Source organism: Aedes aegypti, chromosome 1 (genome assembly GCF_002204515.2).
Source record: "Aedes aegypti strain LVP_AGWG chromosome 1, AaegL5.0 Primary Assembly, whole genome shotgun sequence".
Classification (NCBI taxonomy): Eukaryota; Metazoa; Arthropoda; class Insecta; order Diptera; family Culicidae; genus Aedes; species Aedes aegypti.
Window position 1 is genome coordinate 44,383,650 of NC_035107.1, and position 21,620 is coordinate 44,405,269.

The 21,620-nt window shown below is 38.5% G+C and overlaps 3 long non-coding RNA genes across 4 annotated transcripts; 1 reads left to right on the forward strand and 2 right to left on the reverse strand.

Moving 5' to 3' along the window:
• The first annotated feature begins 219 nt into the window (after nucleotides 1-219).
• LOC5579006 lies at nucleotides 220-1,130 on the forward strand. The gene is made up of 2 exons (XR_002499349.1): nucleotides 220-572; nucleotides 630-1,130. It is a non-coding gene; the product is annotated as an uncharacterized LOC5579006 (long non-coding RNA).
• Nucleotides 1,131-1,834: 704 nt separating this feature from the next.
• LOC110675308 lies at nucleotides 1,835-2,384 on the reverse strand. Its single transcript, XR_002499366.1, has 2 exons — nucleotides 2,260-2,384; nucleotides 1,835-2,183 (listed from the first exon to the last, which is right to left on the reverse strand). It is a non-coding gene; the product is annotated as an uncharacterized LOC110675308 (long non-coding RNA).
• A 14,816-nt stretch (nucleotides 2,385-17,200) lies between these two features.
• Nucleotides 17,201-17,821, reverse strand: LOC110675327. 2 transcript variants are annotated; one of them, XR_002499383.1, is made up of 2 exons: nucleotides 17,715-17,821; nucleotides 17,201-17,649 (listed from the first exon to the last, which is right to left on the reverse strand). It is a non-coding gene; the product is annotated as an uncharacterized LOC110675327 (long non-coding RNA). The 2 variants fall into 2 exon arrangements; XR_002499389.1 differs by having other exon boundaries at nucleotides 17,201-17,652.
• Between the last annotated feature and the right edge of the window lie 3,799 nt (nucleotides 17,822-21,620).

Genomic DNA, 21,620 nt, shown 5'->3' on the forward strand with positions numbered 1-21,620 from the left:
AGGGTTCGAAATCCACTTCAAGCGGCTCGCCACTGCAACTCTTGTGAACGATATCACGGCTTCGGTCTTGCAAGGCGGCATTAGCCTCTATAGCTGTGATACACCTTATTGTTTCGAGATTTATGTGCAGGTGTGTTGTGTTTACTTTCAGAGCACTTGTTTACACGCTTCGACTTTTATGTAACGCTTAACACCTAGCAGAGCAGAGCAGCAGCCTTCAGTAGCTGAATGCTCCACCATCTATCAACCAACTGCACACTGTGGGTCGGAAATCAAAATTTCGTCGGTATACAATCACACATGATCGCAGTTCTCATACTACCAGGGGGTGGGAAACTCGGCTCATTTGAAATTGTGCCGAAATGTGCCGACTGTGCGAGAGTGAGCGAACGAATTAAAATGTCACATTTGTCTGGTTGCACTGCAAAAACTGGCAACTGTGATCGTTTCGTGACAGATTGTTTTTGTTTTTTTTTTCGAAAACTTCGAGACCCCAAACTGCAGTCTGGACAGCTTTGAAGCTAAAGTTTTTACTTTCCGGAAGCGTTATTAACATTTCTGAACATATTTTGGTAAGTTTTAAGTATATTTGAATCTTAAACAATACATTAATCAATACAATGTTGCAGTCCGCTGGCAGAGGAATCGAGTGGATTATTATCGCTCATTTGGATGCCCACCAGGGCAACGGATATTCAAAAAATCTGATGGATGGACTGGCGATAGAAAGATGAGGAGTACTTGCGGAAGCTGATAATCTTATTGAGAACGAAACCGCCCCTATTCGCCAGCACCGATATGCTGAAGAATGACCTGGTGAGGGTACTGGTTATCACCAGCCAGGTAGTGGTCGAAAGAGACGAGATCGTTCATGAGATGGACCACGCCGTGACGCTGCTGATGCTTCTCATCCGAGGTGATTTTCGAAGCTAAGCGTGGATCATTGTGGACTCGATTATTAATTTGCATGCCAAAGACTTTCTAAAGGTGAGATAGTAATAAAGAAGTAGTTGGCTTCAAATTAAATTAAATAAAACATTTCATGTTTGTATCCTTCAATGTACCTATCCTATTAGTGGTTTTTGATATCTAACAATAAATGTTGTACATACAATGTGACTTTCACTAAAGGATTAGTCACGAATTATGTTATGCTAAATATGGCCTATTTCGTAATTCTGTATCAACTGTAATATCAAGGACACCCACCGACTTCATTTAACGTTATGAAATTTGAGAATGGGTCCTAACATCTTCAACGCAGGATTGGATTCGTTAGTATTCATACAGTGACCCCACGCAGTTGAATCACCCACAATTTATGAATGAGCTGATTTCAAAAGACAAAATTATTATCAAACTTGTCACAAAACATCACAGAATTATTTTTACACACATAGTTTCTTATCAGTAAAAATAATTCTGTGATGTTTTGTGGCAAGTTTGATAATAATTTTGTCTTTTGAAGTCAGCTGATTCATAAATTGTGGGTGATTCAACTGCGTGGAATGACTGTATATTTAAATAATTATCAACGATCAGAAACTTGCAGTTTGCATTCGTATATCGTGTGGCAGGTATGATGATACGATTTCATAATTTCCCTGATAATTTCCATTACGAAAAGATCCTGGATCAACCGGGAACCGAACCCAGACGCCTTCAGCATGGCTTAGCTTTGTAGCCGTGGACTCTAACCACTCGCCTAAGGAAGACACACTCGGTTACCAATGGCTTTTGGGGCGAGATCAGAAATCGAACAGAAATGATGGTAAATTTGAATCCCCACCAGGACAACGGACATGCTACGGATTTGATGGATGGTGGTGGAGTATGTAAATTGATTATTCTTATTATCTTTATTATTGATTATCTACAAGGCAGAGCTGGCGATCAAGAGGACGGTTGGGCTGAAGCTCTTCCTGGGAGATGAGCAGCATCTGCGTTGAGAATCTGGTACTGTCGTTTCTATCAGTTTTCGACCAAACTGGCTAATCCTCAACGCCGGCACCAATGCGCTGAAAGATGACCCTCCGAGATCGTACTGGATATTATCGGCAATGGTGTGGGCGGGAGGTACGAGATTGTCCGTAATCATGGAATGCCGCTGGTAATGCTACTCAGTGGAGGTTGGGCTGGGCTGGACCACCGTGGAACCGAACATCAATTTGCACGCCAAACATCTGGTACCGGAGGCAAAGTAATAAATAAACGGCTGTGAGCAAACGAAGACGTATACATTTTCCATTTAGTACTTACCAAGCAAAATCAAGTTTTAGATAGTTAAAACAAGCTGGTTGCCTGGGTTGAGCCGCACTACTTTTTTTTTGCTGATGGTTAACAACAACAAAGATTCAGTTGTCAAATCCAATAAAAAAAAGAAAAAAATGCTGATGAGAAGGGTGCCCAGATGTGCGGAACTGTGCGGAATAGTGTGCCGGGCACAGTGAGCCGAGTTTCCCACCCCCTGCACACTACCGATTTAACAAAAACATTTGTTTGGACTTTTGCCGCTAAATTTCGATTTCCGGCCCATAGTGCCGCATGGTGGTGCTTCCACTATTCCCGATCGCAGCGAATATGAGAACAAGAGCCCATCGTGAGGGGCTCTTCAATGTCTTGATCGCGGTACCCATCATCATCATCACCATCGAGACGGTTTTGCGTATAGGTAGGTATCTTCTTCTGGTAAATGGCCACAAGCCGTGTGTAAAACATGATTCAGTGCAAGTAGCCCTACTTCAGAGAGAGCGTGCGCGAGAGCAGTTCATGAATCGGGACAACGGCAAGCAAGTACCCGATCAGTAGATTACAGCAGAGTTGTAACAGATTTTGTTACTCACTAAATTAAAAATATGCGCGCTGTCAAATTGCATAGCAAGTTTTTTAGCTTTTCGCTATAGGGTCCTAAAGCCCTGTTCCAATTTTAGAACCGAATGCTTAAGCTTACGCCAGAAACGCATGATTACAAATTTTTTAAATAATTTTAGCTGGTTCAAGACCAAAAAACATTTTTTTTACGGTTTTTGAAATTTCGTCACACTCCTTGGTTTAAACTCAGATTTTGGGTATATTTTGTTTTCCGTGTCCCTTCGGAAATGTCAGATAGGAACAGCCCCAGTGTTAAAACTAAATGCCCTGTGGCATTTTTGTCGACAAAGTGAGTGTCAAACATGATCAAAAGTGTCAAGGTTCATATTTGGATCCGTTTGTGAAAATGAAGTTTAAATATGTTATAGCCGTTATATGAGCTGAAAAAAAAACTGCTAAGGTAGTTGCAAAAACATGCTCTTTGATATTATTGAATAACAACAAAAATTCATTAAAAATTTTAGGACCCAATTAGTTGGAAAAAATTGTTTTCCTTGCAATGTCGGAACTGGCTTCTGAGGTAACTAGAATCAGTTAAGACCAAATAAATCGTAAAAGGGTTTCTAGTAAGGGAAAAACATGTAGGGCTATCAGAGTATCGAATTGAGAAATATCATGAAGAGCACTCATCAAATAAAATTCTGCCGTTGGAATTATTTTGCGAATTATTCCATGAGCGATGTTTGGCATTAAAGTCACCAATGACAAAAATCTGGACTTTTGCGAGTCAATTTTCGCAAGTCAGTTTGAAGCAAATTAACTTTCTGTCCAGTACATTGAAAAGGCGGATAGGCAGCTATGAAAGTATATTTACCAAGCTGTGCTCCAACAGAAACACCTAAAGTTTAAAAAAAAAATGGTTTTAAATTTATGATAACAACTCCACCACATGCTGCATCCAATGGATCATTACGATAAACAAAAACATTTGAATTTATTTTGAGTTTGGATCCCGGTTGTTGTTATACCTGTTATCTTGTTATGTGCCTCTGGTCGGGTAGCAGCATTCTGCGCCGTGAAACCAACCGGCCTAATTAAATCGGCCCGCAGAAGCAGCTGAATCGTCCGTCGTTCCCTACAACAGGTAGCCCTAACGGATCCGTATTGCGATGATGGTTAGTTAGTGGCTGAGCTGTGCCAGTGGGAAAATCTGTGTCAACCACTCGGTTCGGTGGCGATAACCAGTTGTGAACGATGTTGGGATGTTGTCATCCGTTTAATGACGCGAAAAGCCATTTTTTTCAAGTACCATACGCATATTTGCAAGCCCTGACTGACTGGTTGGTCCGGGTGGTTCTAATCCGGCCACCAGGATGTGTGTCAATTTGGAGTGGTTTGACGGATGCGGGGAAATCAAGTTCAGTTGATTAATTTGCCATACGAGATCATGGTTCTTCCGGAGCGTAAATAACTTTGAGTAGCGTTGTTTGTTGAAGGTCGAAATTAGTTGATTTTAGTTTAGTTTCAAACAACAATGTTTTTCAATTCACCAACATTAAACGTCAAAATTCAACAACATTTCAGTTGACTCTATTTTTTTTAATAATACAATATTTTGCCAGGTTACTCAACCTTTGTTTTTGCTTTATCAACAAATCTAGGAAGATGCATTGCTACTTTATCGACTCTAGAAAAAATGGTTACAAAAATCATAACAAAGTGTGACTTAACAAACTACGATTCGTAATCCTCGTCATGAGAGCCAAGTATCTTATTAACTACACTCTTCCTTGCAAATTAGTAGCGGTTCGACAGAAAATGACGACTTTTTTCCCAAATTTCATTTTTATATTTTTTGATTTGGATGAAATTTTTGCACATGCTTTCTTTATGCCTAAAAATGTCTTTTTGCATCAACGGTTCGCCATTTTGACTCTAGCCTTACTTTTGAGAAGGACCTAAGAAAAAAAAATCTATATATATAAATAAAAATGGAATGGTGTTTGTATGTCACGAAATGGCTTACGAACGGGTCAACGAATTTGAATAACTTTTTCTCAGTTTTGTTCGTCAAGGGTTCCAACGTGTTTGTGTGTAAAAAAGTCCCAAGATATTCACCGGGAAAGTTAAAAAAACGAGCGCGAACGAAACTGTCACTTTATATGGGGCGATCAAAAGCGTTTTTCAACAGCCTACTTGATGGCAAGACGAAGTTTGCTAGGACCACTAGTCCTTAATAATTTTCAAAAAATTATAACTCAGAAACGGTTTGTCCGATCAGTTTGGTGTCTTCCGCAAAAATTTAGGTTATTGTTGGAACTATCTGGAAAAAAATTTAGACTGTAAAAAAAAGGTTGTAATTTTTTTATGTTTGAAAAAGCTTAAAAAACATTTTTTTCAAAAATCATATTTCTGATTCTTTTTTATTTTTTTATTAGTTAAAGTAGACAAAAAATGAAGTCTTTTGCACAGTGGGTCAAGATGGAAAAATCATGGACAAAAAAGTTAGGAAGGAAGGAATTATTTGATTGGGCTCAAAAGCGAAAGGAGGAGCAACTAACACAAATTTTCTTTTCTTATGCAACTACAACAGAGTATGAACATATCAAGGAGCAGCTTAATGATCAATATTCGAAAGCAATAACTATTCAAAGATCACAAAAATGCCATGCATTTATTCCAGTTTCCGTAGATAAAATAGAAGTTAGACATTTTTCAAACTGTAATGATAGTAAACAAATTGTAAACATTATGAAAAAGTAAGAAATCTGTATCAAAATAGGACGCTCCATCGTTGTATAAGAACATGACATAAAATGCTTTCAGAAAAAAATATTCTTTATTTTATCAACTCGAAAAACATCCGAAAACAACCAAAAGTTGTGAATTTTCAGTAAATTTAATTTTCAAATCGCTGTATCTCGGAAACGGTAGCAATTAGCAAAATTTTCTCGTACACCTTTTTTGTTGCAAATTTTGCGTACTTTCACAAAATCGGGTCGAAAAGCATTCAAAAAGTTTATTTAGACCATTTCAATATGGACCATTTTTAAAAAAATCATAAGGCTGATACAAATATTAATTTTCTTTTATGTCACCCCCCTTCAAAAATCCGAAAAATTTGAAGTAGAGAAAAAAAAAAAGATTCATCATTTTTTTTTGACATCAGTTAGGTTTTTTATTTTTAGAGTTAAAACCAGGTAAAATAATGATCCAGATGACTGTTGGAAAAAGTTTAATAACTATCGTTAAAAAATAAAAATTTGAAAGAAATAACTTTTTTTTTCGTTTTTTTGTTCCTTATTTATTTTTATCCCCCCTCGTACCTTCCAAGTGGTATCGGACATAAAAGAAAATTTATATTTGTATCAGCCTAACTTTTTTGTCCATGATTTCTCCATCTTGACCCACTGTGCAAAAGACTCAATTTTTTGTCTCCTTCATAATAATAAAAAAAAAATAATAATAAAAACGATTTTTTATAAAATGGAGTTTTAAGCTTTATTTTCGAAATAAAAATAAAATTACAACATTTTTTTTACAGTGTATACAGTGAAACCTCCATTAGTCGATATTGAAGGAACCATCGACTCATGGAAATATCGAGTCATGGAACAGCAATTCTTAGGAAAGCTGCTTCTAGGGACCATCATAGTAACCATGAAATTATGTTTTTAGTATGGTTCCATGAGTCGATATCGAGTCATGGAACATCGACTCATGGAGGTATCACTGTATTTTTTCCAGATAGTTCCAACAATAACCTAAAACTTTGCGGAAGACACCAAACCGATTAGACAAATAGTTTCTGAGTTTTATTTTTTTTTAAATTGTCAGGGCTTTTTTTCTTAGGTCCTTCTCAAAAGTAACGCAAGGGTAAAAATGGCGAACCGATGATGCAAATAGGCATTTTTGAGTATAAAAAAAGCATATGCCAAATTTCAGCCAAACCAAAATATACAAAAGTAAACCGACATTCGAATTCAAATGGAACCGCTCAGTAGTGTGTAAATATTCAGTCAGTGACATAAGTTAGTAACCAAATGCTGTTTTTCCATACAAAATGCCCAAGTTTGGGGTGCTGTATCTCAGCTTCTGGAAGTCCGAATTGGCTGAAATTTGGATGATGAACTACAAATAACTTGAAGGGAATTATTACAGCGCAGTCATTTTACATAGAGTTTCAGAGGGTTGTTCAAAGACAAAAGTAAGTAGCTTAGAGATTTTGTAATTTAATTCTAAAATGGTAAGTTGTGGGTTGTTGGTCTGTTCCACAAAGTTGTTCAATTTCAGAAGTTACTCAAATTTGCAGAACACACCAACTTTCCACGACATACCGTTTTTTAATTAAATTAAAAAGTCTCTCGGTTACTTTTGTCTTTGAACAACCCTCTGAAACTCTATGTAAAATGACTGCACTGTAATAATTCCCTTATAGGCAAAACTTTAAGTTATTTGTAGTTCGTCATCCAAATTTCAGCCAATTCGGACTACCAGAAGCTGAGATACAGCACCCGAAACTTGGGCATTTTGTATGGAAAAACAGCATATGGTTACTAACTTATGTCGCTGACTGTATGAGCATGATTTGAATGGATATTTTGGTAATATCTGTGATAATAAGTACCAGCGAATAATCAGCGTGAATTTCGTTTTCGTAAATTGATTTTATTTCGAAACGACAATTTCGCGTTAGTGATAGTAATGATCAGGATAGAGTAATACCGATGAATTATAAATTTTCAAGAGCTATACGGGAAGAAACTTTTACAAGTGAAAGTGAAAGAAGAAAAAACTAAAACTCATAGCTCTGCGAATACTTAACGGATTTCAATTACTTTTTGTCGGTATACTAGTACATATATTATGTTTTTGAAAATGGTCAAAAAAACTTGGGAATGCGCTTTTTCCTACAAATGATCGTTCTCCGATTCCCTGGAAATGTAAATGAACATTTATGAATTTATGAATATTATGAACACTCTTGCATTGAAACAATGCAATGCTATAACATTCTGCAACAAGGAGGCACATGTATATACAGCCATTCCATGGAAAACCGATCTAGTGGGTCACCGAATTCCGTGAAAATTTGCTATTTTGTTCCTTATCCGAAATAAGGATACACGTATTTTTGGATGGTGACCATTTCCGAAATAGGGTGACTAGAAAAATCGTGATTTTGCAAATTTTTTATTTTTAAAAAAATTATAACTTTTGAACCGTTTGACCGATTTTCAATCTTTTTGGACGAAATGAAGACTAGAGATTTTGACTTTTCATGAAAATATAAAATTTCACAAAATGTGTGTTTTTACATTAAAAAAACTCAATAGTTTCCGTTTTTTTAGGTTTTGAAGGCCTCGGGACCAAAGGGGCTATTGCTGTTCTAATTTATTCTTGAAAGTTCAGATTTTCAGATTTATCAGATTTTCAAATTTTTCTGAAAAGTTGAAATCTTAAGCTCATTCCATAAAAAAAGATTGGAAATCGGTTGAGCTGTTCAAAAGATATGAGTTTTTTAAACATTACAAATCTAATGCGCTGAGATCTACAGTGTGTGCCGATGAAAAATGACTGATTTTTTATTTAAAAAAAATATATCTCAAATACTAAAAAACATACATCGCTGAAAGTTTGACAGTAAACGTAAAATTTTCTGACCTTTCAAGAAAAAATGAGAACAGCAATAGCCCCTTTGGTCCCGAGGCCTTCAAAACACGAAAAAACGGAAACTATTGAGTTTTTCCATGTAAAAAACACAATTTTTGTGAAATTTTATATTTTTCCTGAAAAGTCAAAATCTCTAGCCTTCATTTCGTCCAAAAAGATTGAAAATCGGTTGAAAAGTTATAATTTTTTTAAAAATAAAATTTTTGCATAATCGCGATTTTTCTGGTCACCCTATTTTGGAAATGGTCAGCCTAACCAAAAAATTCAAAAATACGTGTATCCTTATTTCGGATAAGGAACAAAATAGCAAATTTTCACGGAATTCGGTGACCCACTAGATCGGTTTTTCATGGAATGGCTGTTTATAGATTATTTCAAATTGATACATCTCAAGCTTGAATTACGCAGTATTTGAGTACAAATGTTTTTGCCAAAATTGATTATTGGAACTAGGCTTCTTGTGTTCAGTCCAGAAAAGTTAAGGTGAGTTTATTTGACAACATAGTTCTGCAACTATACCAGTTTACCTAGTTCTGTCTGGCACTAACGACCCTGCAATCAAGATTAAGTTTTGTTCCTCCATATTCGGATACCACAATAATGTTATTTGTAATTAGAACTTTATTATAAACGATAACCTGTTAGTTGAACTTTACATCGGGTCAAGGAAACGATGTATAAATACCAGGGGTCCCAAAGCAAAGGAGTTGGAGTGACATTTTGGTCGATTTTGATTTATGTATACTGAGAAATACTATTGATTTAAACACTAGACTAGACTAAATACAAGACTCATATTTTGTAAGCCATTGAATGCACAAGAACTCTATAAAAAACAAAAGTCCCGAATGTATATTATTTCTAGATGAAGTTAATAATCTTATTTATTTTTCTCAATTGCAGGTAATTGGCAACAATGATGAATTTCTGGGCTGACAAGTGACACAAAGGTTTGCAAAATCAAGTGATTTTTTTCCAATACACAATTCCCAACACAAGTAATAATTATTATGAAAATTTATTGGCTATTTCGGTGAATGCAATACCTATACTCAGAGTGAAATTAATTTTTATAATAATAAAGTTATGCGGTGATTAAACCTTATAAATGTACAATTCAATTGGCAAAGAAATCTAACTTCAATTAGAATATGATCACTTGGGAAAATTAGGGGTTTGCGAGATGAGTCGCGAAAAATCCAATAAGTAACGTGACTTTCGTATCAATCTCCGAAAAATATGCTAACGATCGATAGAACTGTAATATAAGCCGAATAATATAGTTAACAGGTCGAAGCGACAAATTTTTGCCTGTCTAGTGTTAGTAGTGACCAACACTACAACATCTAGCCGTATAAGACCAAGACGTTAGGCAACAATTGGTCGTTTCGATTGTGTTGTTCACACATACATATGGCCCTCTGTTAAAGAATCTTCAACTTCGATTCATTTCTCTCGCTGCTAGCTTGCGATTCTATCCATCTTGTCATTTCATCACTTTCGTTACTCCCTTTTACTCTGAATATAGGTATTGCATTCACCGAGAAAAGCCAATACATTTTCATAATAATAAAGTCATGCGGTGATTAAACCATATTAACGAACAAGTAATAATTGTAATGCAATTTAGTTTTAAAGATTGCTTGTAAAGATTTATCAGTTGAAAATTGATTTTTTGTTATTCCGTTGCATATCAGCCTACTTTTTATGTAGAAGTTAAACAAAATAATGAACTACTTCTTATGACAATATCAACAGTGCTGGAAAGTCCGACTGACACGATGTCATTTACATAAGTCATAAGTTTTACATATAATTCGGACACATCGGATCCTATACAATATGAATAGATTGATCTTGCTTGATATGTCGAGTGTGACACATATACAGTGAAAGCAGCGGCTATTACAAAAAAATGACAGAAACAAACAAAACAATCAACGTATTTTGACAGCTACTAAAGCTACTATAGCTGTCAATATACTTAGCAAAACAATAACGTTTCCTAGCGAAGCTATCGTGGTCAAAGGCATTCAATTGACATTTTTTATATCAATTATGACTGTGCCTAAACTCCCATAATCAATCAGTTATGAACATGCTACTCATGCTGATAAGTTCATTCGCCAAATCATCGAAGCCTAACGCTCAAAACAAACCACATCGTCTCGAGCAGGAAATTAATCAATCGCGGTTACGTTAACTCGGCCGGGCTTTGGTACAAATTGCTCTCCGCTTGATCTACTCTCTATACCGACGAACTTCAACAATTGCCCGAAATCGAAACCGATCATAACAAATCGGCCAACCAACAGGAAGCATTCATAAACTACCATTGAATAGTAGTGCAAATTAGGGCACAATAGTTTCCTTTTAGGATTTCTAGCTAACTTCAAACCAAATGTTTATACCCTCTAATACCCAACCCCGCCTTTAGAGGGGGTACACTTTGGAATTTTGTGTATTTTTTGTAGCATGGAAATCAAAATGATTTTAGTTTTGGCTTAAACCTTGACTCATAACACGCATATAAAAAAAGTTTTCTCTGGCTTTTTTGTATTTTTGAAAATTATTTGAAACTGTATTGTTATATAACCTACGAATGCATATGGTTTATTTAACGTGTAATATAAAAAATCGTACCTTTTATATTTTTCTAAGATCAACTTATCACAGAAGGAGCTTAGTGGTATTAAAATAATTTCAAACCTGTTTTTCCGTTAATTACACGGAAAATAAAAAAAAAACAGAAAAAAAAATTAATATTTTCAAAAGTACCGCAAAGGGGACGGACCTCGTGTAGTGGTTAGAACACACGCCTCTCACGCCGAGGACCTGGAATCGAATCCCATCCCCGAGATAGTTACTAAAAAAAATAGTGACGTCTTCCTTCGGAAGGGAAGTAAAGCCGTTGGTCCCGAGATGAACTAGCCTAGGGCAAAAAATCTCGTTAATAAAGATAAAAAAAGTACCGCATAAACTTGAATTTTTATTATTGCTAAAAAAATTTAACTAGAAGAGGCTTCAAGCAAAAATGAAAAAAGATAGGGATGTTCAAAAATAAAAATTATAAAAATCAAAAACTAAAATTCATAGATTCACGAATAAAAATAAATCATTGCCCAATACGTGTTTGAAACGATTTTAGATAACTAAAAATGATATTTGGATCGAAAATAAAAATTTTTGGTATTAGTGGGCTTGAGGTGAAGATGAATCGAAGCCAAACCTCAAAATTTCCAAAAGCACAAATCTAGAGAACCAAACATCCGTTTGAGCTGAAAACTTAATCGATTGGTCACTAGCTCGTGGTGATCAATTGATTAAGTTTTCAGCTCAAACGGGTGTTTGGTTCTCCAGATTTGTGCTCTTAAATATTTGAGGTTTGGCTTCGATTCATCTTCACCTTAAGGTCATAGTTATTCCAATGCTATTGAAGCAAGATATTTTCAATCGAATATTCATAAAAATCGATTGAGATTTGGGAAAATTATGGCTATATGTTAAAATCATAATTTTTGATTAAACATTCATGAACATGGAACAACATGAAAATTAAATTTTATTCCAGATTTTGTGTAAGGGCGTTTCTGGGCCTATCGTAAGGATGGTCTGAGGTGGATAAGTTTTTGCATTAGGATTTTGTAACCATATATGTACCATGGTGGGGCACAAGGTCAAATTCGTGGGGCAAAAATTTAAGCCATATATCAAGGAAAAACATCAAAATATTTTTAAATTATTGTTTTTATGACTGAGTAAAATTATTCCTGTCTCAAAAGTATCTATATTTTGTTTTTCAATCAGCGCAATTTTGTCCTACTCTAGTTTTGAACGGTTATAATGTGTGAATATTTTGACATAAGTTTGTTTTGCAAAATTGTACCCATGATGTTGAAAAATTGTACTGTTTTTGTTTCTTTCTCATCACTTTTCTAAACATATTTATTATTCCGCTGAGGTCGAACTTCTACCCCACCTTACCCTACAGACCCTACCTTAACCCAAACCGATGCAGGCAACAAATAATGCACGTAAATGAATTGCAAGCTACTTTTGAGGTTTTAATTCCAGAGCCCAACCGACTGCCATTTAATTATCTGCAGCAACCGTACGATTCGGTCGGTTGAATTCGCTGCCTATCTTATTGGTCGGCACTTCCGCGCTTCGGCCTGTCTTCGGTTCGATGCTCGAGCGGAGCGCTTCTTAGGCCCTTTGAAGCCCCTTCCCGATCGAATCGTCGTCGGTCGGTCGGTGACTTATGCGAATGCGGTGAAATTAAAATTGGAGAAACTCCACACCTTTTCGTCACCTCTTGTTGTGGCGCCGCCGTCGCTCGTCGTCGGATGGAATTTCCTAAAGTCACCTATAGCGGTGAGAGAGTGACGCGTCCAAATGGAGAAAGTCCTCGTTTGGGAAATTTCTAGAGCAGTGGCAGTCTAACGGTACCTTCCGGTGCGGCTGAACAGCTGGACAGGTTTGTGCGTAGGATTTTCACGGTAGACCTGTACGTCGAAATATGTTTGACATTTGCCGTCGAAGTGCAGGGGGTTCAACGGCTTTGCAAGTAAAACGTCAACATTTCCTTCCCATCCCCAAATTGACCTGCATTCAGACGCAGCCGGCGTCGTTATTGTTTGTTATAATAATGAGAGCACCAGTACTTACACATTGACGATGCTACTGAACCTGAGTAGCGTCTGTTGGTTTTATGTGTATGATGAAATACAAAATGTTTGTGAAAACTCCGGCGGCGCACAGGTCTATTCCACGAAGAGAATGAGACTCACTCTCGGTTGATCGGTAGGTCCCGAACAATCGGGACGACCATCATCGGGCAGTGGCGGGGAAGATAGTGGTCATGTCCGTTCGATGCACATACGTATAGAAAGCGAAGGCTTGATCGCATGTGGATGATTATTAGCCAGGAAACCGTTCAGGGTGATGGTCAGCAAGGCTGAATGTGCAGCTCAGAAGATCCGAAGACGAAGAGGGAAGAACCGGTAATTGCACCAGTTTCTTCTAAACAACATCTCGTCCGCGTGGTCGGTGGGGAACTGGGAGAAATAGGTCAACGTGGTAAGGCGTGGCGGGAACGAGGATTGGAGGTGTGTGCATTTTGATGCGCTCAGGGAGGAAGAAGCTTTGGATGCAAGCGAGGTGGCGTGTGCATTAGCCGGGAATAGCCAATCAGAACCGGAATTTGATTCAAGCTGCATTCCTCGAGTTGGCGTGCTGGAATGGAAAGTTGCACGTCCCATATGGGTGCAATGGGATGCGGGTTCAATCATGCTTCTGTTGGAATCGAGGACAACAGAATCTTGTTCGCAGTCTGACGATTAACAGTCTAATTTGAATTTTCGAAGGAAGTTCTTCGTTCTCTGCAACACAACATAACTAATTAATCATTAATCTAAAAGTGTTCAGAAAATCTGAGGGAGATGCAGGAGTATGTATATATGTATGTATCCCGCAATCTTCCGGATATTATTCCAGGAGTCTATGGAAGAATGTTCCAAAAGTTTTTTGAATATTTTTAAGGAATCTTTGGTACATTCAATAAGATAAGAATAATTCGGAAGAATTTTGTAAAGAATCTTCAGAAAATCCCTCCAGGAATCTTCGAGACATTCCTCTACCTATGTTTGGCAGATATTTGTAGGAATATTCTTTGAGAAACTCTCTAAATAATTAAAAAAAAGGCTTCTTGAACAATTTCGTCCTAATTTTTTTTTTCGTAGTCTCGTAGTCAAGAAAAACATCATAAAAAATATGCGACACAATTCTTCCGTAATTTTAAAAGCTCTTAAAGAGCACTGAATTTCCAAAAAAAAAATTTTAAAGAAGACCCAGAGGTAATCCTCAAGGAAAACTTTATGAAATTTATTCAAAAAAAGTTAAAATTATATCCCAAGCAACTCGGTTATGTATTTCTTGGAAAACTGGAAAATGTATTCTTACTCTTAGAGCTTCTTGAACATCAGTTTTATCCAAGAGAAGGAGATTATAAATATAAAAACAACTGAGTGACTTTAAAGCCTGTTTTCAATTTAAAGGTTTGTAATTGAAAACAGGCGCTAAAGTTACATAACCTAGCAAAGTCGGATAACAGGTTGATATCAAATTACTAACAACTTTTATTATCGTTGCTATCAATTTGAAATTCTGTCATCAATGCTTTCCAGCTTCTGTGTCCCAAGCTTTCAAGCTTCAGTGAAAGAAGCTTTCCAGCGTCTGCGATAGAAGCTTTCCATCTTTTGTGAAAGTAGCTTTCCAGCTTTTCGAGAAATGTTTTCAACTTCTCTGAGAGAAGTTTTCAAATTTCTGTGAGAGAAACTTTCCAGCTTCCTGGGAGGAGCTCTCCAGCTTCTTGAGAGTAGCTTTCCAGCTTCTTGAGAGAAGCTTAACAGTTTTCTGAGCTTTCCATCTTCTGTGGTAGATGCTTTCCAGCATTTCGAGAGAGATGTTTTCGACATCTGTGAGAGAAGTTTTCAAGTTTCTGTGAGAGAAGCTGTCCAGCTTCTTCAGAGAAATTTTCCAGCTTCTTGGGAGAAGCTCTCCTGCTTCTTGTGAGAAGCTCTCCAGTTTTTTGAGAGAAGCTTTCCAGCTTCGGTGAGAGAAGCTCTCCAGCATTTCGAGAGAGGCTTTTAGTTTCTCCCAAGCTCGTCTTAAGCTTTTAAAATCCCTTTACACAGCCCGTTAACGCGCATGAAACCTAAGGAACCCTCAGGGCACGTTTGCTCCACAGTACCTAATCAACTAACGCCCTAACTACAGTTTATCAAAAATAGATTTACTCACGGTGTGTGTGTGTGTTTTTTTTTTATTTATATTAGGGTTCAAATAACCTTCAAAAGCCTGGCCTTTTTTTGGCAAGGTATGAAACTCGCGTTAGGCGTGCTTAACCACTAAAAAAACTTTCCTACTGCTCCTGTGCAACAACCCTACTTCGTTGTGTGCACTTCGTTGCTCTACGACTCGTTCTCCGCTGCTGCTGTTCGAGCTCTCCTGGTTGACCAGTTGGATGCCGAGGTCGGTCCAGCAATTTCGGTTCACTGGCGCCCCGACGACTCAAGCCGGTGATACGCTACGCCCGTTCTACTCGATCTAGTCCCCGACGGAGAATCTAGCCTACTCCGATCGCGACCCGGAGCTTTCTGGTGTTCACGCCATCTCTTTTGCAGCAACGACATAATCGCCGTTATTCCCCTGTTCACCGCATTCCAAGTGCTATCATGCTGGTACATGTTTTGCACGATGTTGTCCGGATTTTGAACGTTGGCGGTTTCTGGCATCATCTCGCGTCGTATATCCCTTAATCGAGGGCAGTGGAATATAACATACTCCGTTGTCTCTTCGATATTTGGACAGGTCGGACAATGTGGAGACTCTGTGTGTTCGAACCTGTGCAGATATGTCCGGAAGCATCCATGACCTGACAGAAGTGTTTTCTGGTCGTCCACACCGACACGTTAGGAATTGCATTTAGTTGTCAACGCAGCAGCCTAGACTGGGACTCCATATCTCCGTATGCACGATGATACGGTCGCCAGAAGACGCCTCGTACTGCTTATTGGTCCTCCAATGTTGGGCATGATCCCAGCTACAGTGTTAGCAGCTTTCGATGCCTTTTCGCAGGCATAGTCTACATGGCTGTTTAGCTTGTCTTCGACCAAGGTGCTGGGAAGCAGCCTTCCGCTAGACACTTCTGCAACGCTGTCCTGAATATGTCTGGGAACGCTAAGCTCGTCGTTAGACACTTGGATACCGGCATTTTCTTCGTCTACGTCAGCGTATAGTGTAGGCGGCCACGCGGTGGGAGCATGCGTAGAAAGAGGACCGTCCACTATCGCCTTCAGTTTGTCGGGCACATTTCAGCTGGGGTAACTGGACCCTTGATAATCGCCATCACTACTGGATAGGCTTTGTCCCAGGGATTTCCGTCAGCTTCCCGGCACAACTTCTTGTAGCAGTTCATTTTACTCGTCGCTATCTCCCGTTTGAACGCGGTTCTGGCCAGTCGGTAGGTCGCTTTACGCTCTTTCGTGTTGGATTCGGATCTAGCTCTCTGCACGCGTCTTCTGGCTCTTAAGCAGACTGCGCGAAGGGTGCTGAGTACCCGCATAAATAAGAACCGTATTTGTACTATTTCACGTAATGTTCGCCACTATTTGATACTATATTATAATTATTTCACAACCTTATTCATTATTTCACAACCTAAATAGCAATAAACCTACCGTACGACAAACGGTTTCAACAGTTCGGGAAACGGTTTTTGGATAAATAACAATGTGGGAAATAGGCGGTTAAGTTATGTAACCATAAAAAATCGACGATTTTCTCGAACAAATTTTTTCGTCTACAGTTTGCGAAACAGTTGATATACTGTCCATTTTTTCAACAAACCCCGTAAGGCAAACATTGTGGAATCGGTTGAACCATTTAAGTTCTAGAGAAACAAATAACGTATGAGTAATTATTAGTTTATGGTGATGTATAGTATATTCACCCTTTGCTGTACTGTTCTTTTGTAATAATATTCTAAATGGAAAATTAAAACGATCGCATTTATAAGGTGCAATGAAACAAGTTGTGCGTGTTATCTAATTTTACTTCACATGAAACATGTACGGCTAAGTAAGTTAAAAACCATGTTGTTTGAGGTGAAATTAGAAAAAACGCGCTGTTCCATTGTTTCTTTTTTGAAATGAAGTGGCAAATTTAACTATTTATTTATTCAATGGTATATAATTGATCAATTCAATAATTATTCTTATCATATTGTCTGTTTGCATAGATTTTCATTTTTACTAGACATTGATTCGAACATGGACCAAAGGAAACATGCTGTCGATCCAGAAATTATCCAGCCTTTCTTCAGAGATCTCGTACTGCAGTTGCGCTGCGACTCCGGTGGAAAACGAATTGGAAACAGGAACGTTAAATCCATGCAAGTTCCATCATCCTTGACAGAGTTAAAAGGCACTAGCTTACCGGAATACGTGTTACTTCGACGGTCTGGTGCAATGGGAGGTTCAACTTACATTTTAGATTCATTTTCGCAATCCCGCATGCCATCCGACGCCAATTTGTAGTAAATTCCATTGTTTGGTGGATACTGCAACGGCAAACGGGTGAATTTGCAACAGCCACTTCGCGATCCTTCTAGGTCGATTAAAGGGAGGAATTAGTCGAATTGGATCAAATTTCGATAAGATAATACTCACGAATAATCCAACACCGGAACAGAGCTAACCATTTCACACAAAATATAGTTTTCAAACGAATTTTGAAATGAAACATATTTTTTTCGCAACTCGTGGTGGCTTTTTTTTTTTTTGACTAGCCAGCTCAAGCAAAACAAACACGCTAAAAAATTACCACAGAGAATGTATGCGTTCTTTTTTTTTTTTTTGAACAAAAAAGTTATACAATACAATATGAACTTTGTTACTATAAGTAATTTTTTAGTCGAATTGTGTACATTACAAAACAAAAGTTTTCTTCCCACCTTCAAAACTTGAACAGTTTTCATTACCGCAGTACTATCAGGTATCAGAAGGCCGGCTCCAGAGGCACGTTCCCCGCCATTTGGGAGATTTGTGCCATCGCCATGTTTGAGCCTATTTCATCATCTACCCGATGGGAGAGGAAAGGGAAGGGGAAGATGGGAGGAAATAGGAGTGGGGTCCCTTGAAGAGGGAAAATCGCATAAGCGAATTAAGAGCATGTAGCTCCATACCACAATGGGTTCGAACAGCGCCCTAAAAAGGGCACTGCAAAACGCATGAGCGTAAAGAGAGCCTATAGCTCATTACCACAGCGGGTTAAGAATAACAGAAGGTCCTGAAGATTCAGGTTACTGAAATCAGTTTCACCTAATAAGTGTTTACCAAGTAATTGGAATCGCCATTACGCGAGAACTTGACAGTTACATATCAGGTGATAAGAAGTTCCATAATCGGAATCACAACTATCACACACAAATGTATCAACACACTGAATATTTGCCATGTGATAGTTGAGTCAGCAGTGGCCAGTTAAGGTTGTAACCAAGCGACTGCAATTCTGCTTTGACAGATTTGTTAAATACTTAGCCACCTTTGGAGTGGCTCAGTAATGTACAGACATCCACTCGTCCCGCGAAGGGAGTTGTGGGGAACATTTTCTATAAGCAAAGTGACAAGCAATTTTGAGATCACTCAAAGCAAGGACAATTGTGTCCCAATTCACCGGAAGTGGGAACATCCAAATCACTAGGATTTCCAATGGACGGAGAAAATCCATGGAATTTGGTCACAACCAATTCACAGTTTGTGGAGTATAACAAATGCATAGTCTGCGAATTTACATTCTTATGTTCATATAGAGATGTAGGCGATTTCCTACAATAAGTAATCCAAGATTAGAACTACTTAAGCATTCCATCAGACTGGAGCTTCTCAAATTGATATCTGAGCTGCTCCAGATGATGTGATGAGTATCAGCATCACTGCCCACAATCAGTAGAAGGCCTTTTCATAGACAGTGAACGATAACTCGTTTGAAATCATCCATTGGGGATGGTTCATCATGTGGTAAATACACCACAAAACGAAAGACGTATTTCCTATTGAGGTCACATATAGAAATATCAATTGTGACAGCACATACATCTCTGGTTGTTAACTCAGAAATGAGTGTAGCGACGTCAGCGCTATTCACGAGCACGTATGCACGAGGCATGGCACGCGAGTATGCCATTTCATGTTTCTGAAAGTAGCAAAAACTGGGTCCACTAGGTTACCTAGATAAAAGTTCACAAAAGTAAGGTTTTTGAACTACCGCCACTTGAGCTGTACCATTTGCATGAGTCTACAAAGATTGATCGTTGCTGACATTTTATGCTGGAGATTGATCTAACTAAGCTATCCTAGCCGTAGCCACTACCCAAACTAGGCAGGATTAAGCTTTTCGCCATCTCAGAACGAACAAAAACCAGATCGGTAGCTCTTAAAAGTCGCCAAAGGCGAAAAGCACAGATTACACTGCATAAAACGCATAATGCGAAACCATAGAGGTGAAAATTTAAACTAAATTACAATGTTTTAATAATCCCACCCTTATTTAGCCTCAGGCTTGAGACTGAAGAAGGGCAGCCGATTATCTCGGAGAAACACAAGGTCACCTGCACCATTGCTCCGGGTAGCACAGGAAGGGCATAATACTGTAGAGGGCGCCCTGGAACTCCACAGGCTCCGTTTGCGGCTAGGTTTTATTTAGACCCCCCTAACCATTCATTCTTTGGCACGGTAAGCTTAAAGCCGTATGAATTAGGGGTCACCTGTGAGGTGGACTTTTACCACCGGAACAGGCAGTCCGTAGTGTTAATTCTTAGCCAGTTGAAACAACCGCTACCGACACTACGCGGCTATCTAGGCTGATCGGGAAAAGGAAGTTAACATTGATGATTAACTCCTGACGTGCCCAAACAGCCACCAATTTGTAGTAAATTCCATTGTTTGGTGGATACTGCAACGGCAAACGGGTGAATTTGCAACAGCCACTTCGCGATCCTTCTAGGTCGATTAAAGGGAGGAATTAGTCGAATTGGATCAAATTTCGATAAGATAATACTCACGAATAATCCAACACCGGAACAGAGCTAACCATTTCACACAAAATATAGTTTTCAAACGAATTTTGAAATGAAACATATTTTTTTCGCAACTCGTGGTGGCTTTTTTTTTTTTGACTAGCCAGCTCAAGCAAAACAAACACGCTAAAAAATTACCACAGAGAATGTATGCGTTCTTTTTTTTTTTTTTTGAACAAAAAAGTTATACAATACAATATGAACTTTGTTACTATAAGTAATTTTTTAGTCGAATTGTGTACATTACAAAACAAAAGTTTTCTTCCCACCTTCAAAACTTGAACAGTTTTCATTACCGCAGTACTAACTTTCAAGTGTGTATAATGAATATCGCTCACAAATACCAATGCGTTTAACTGTTCGTCAAACTGTTAAATAAGTGTTAAACCATAAAACGCACATGTATTAATGCTCAAATGCGTGATAAGAAGAGCAAATCATTTCACAGATAGGAAGTATACATTGCAACTGTTTCTGAAGAGTTGTTATCTCCATATCATTAAACATAATCGGTACACTAAAACAAATTGTCACAATTTTTCAAAGATTACTCGAAACGTTGTTTATTGTCTAGTGCTTTAGACTTCATATTGTTCAACATAAACGTAACTGTTTGGGATGTTTTAACCCTATCACTTAAAAGAGGTTTATTGTTTGCAATGTAAGGCAAATAGTATTTTTCTATGCGGGTATGTCGTTGCAGGACGCCGCTGATTCCTTGGCTCCAATTTTCTCGGCATAGTTGCGTCACACGCTCTCGCGAACGCTTCTGTCAGCTCTCTTGCATCCATGTTTAGAGCGTCGCTTACTGCTCGGATTGCTTTGACGAAAAGATCTTTGTCGAAAGGCTTCGTCTTCCACCTACGTTCTCCATTCTTCCTCTGCCATACTGCACAACTTCTCTGGCCAACGCAGTAGTGGATCGCTTGATGGTCACTGTGGGTGTATTCGTCGCTAACTTTCTAGTTCATATTGGTGATCAGCGATGGGCTGCAAAAGGTCACGTGAATGATGGATTCCCTAACGTCTTTGCGAAATGTGCTAGCGAGACCGTCGTTGCACAGCCTTACGTTGAGCTTCGCTAGAGCTTCCAGCAAACTGTATCCTCTTGTGTTGGTCAGTCTGCTACACCACTGCACGGCCCATGCATTGAAGTCTCCTCCGATGATTACCGGCGTTCGACCGATCAGTTTGTCGGTTTACACATCCAACATCTGGGTGTACTGCTCCAGCGTCTAGGCGTAACAGCTGCCCTCACTCTCCTGAGAATCGCCGCGTAGCTTGTTTTGTCACTTACCTCAATGACAAGAGCATCACCCTTGAATATCTCACGAGGTGACCGTCGCTTTTCTTTCTTCTTCGGTTCCGTTCTTTTTCTATTCGTCTGCTTACGTGCTGTATTCTTCTCCTTTTGTCCCTTCACGGTGCGCCATTCACTGTCGTTCTGCTCGCTGACGCACTCATTGTCGCTTCTCTGCTTTTTTGGGATCCTCCTGTT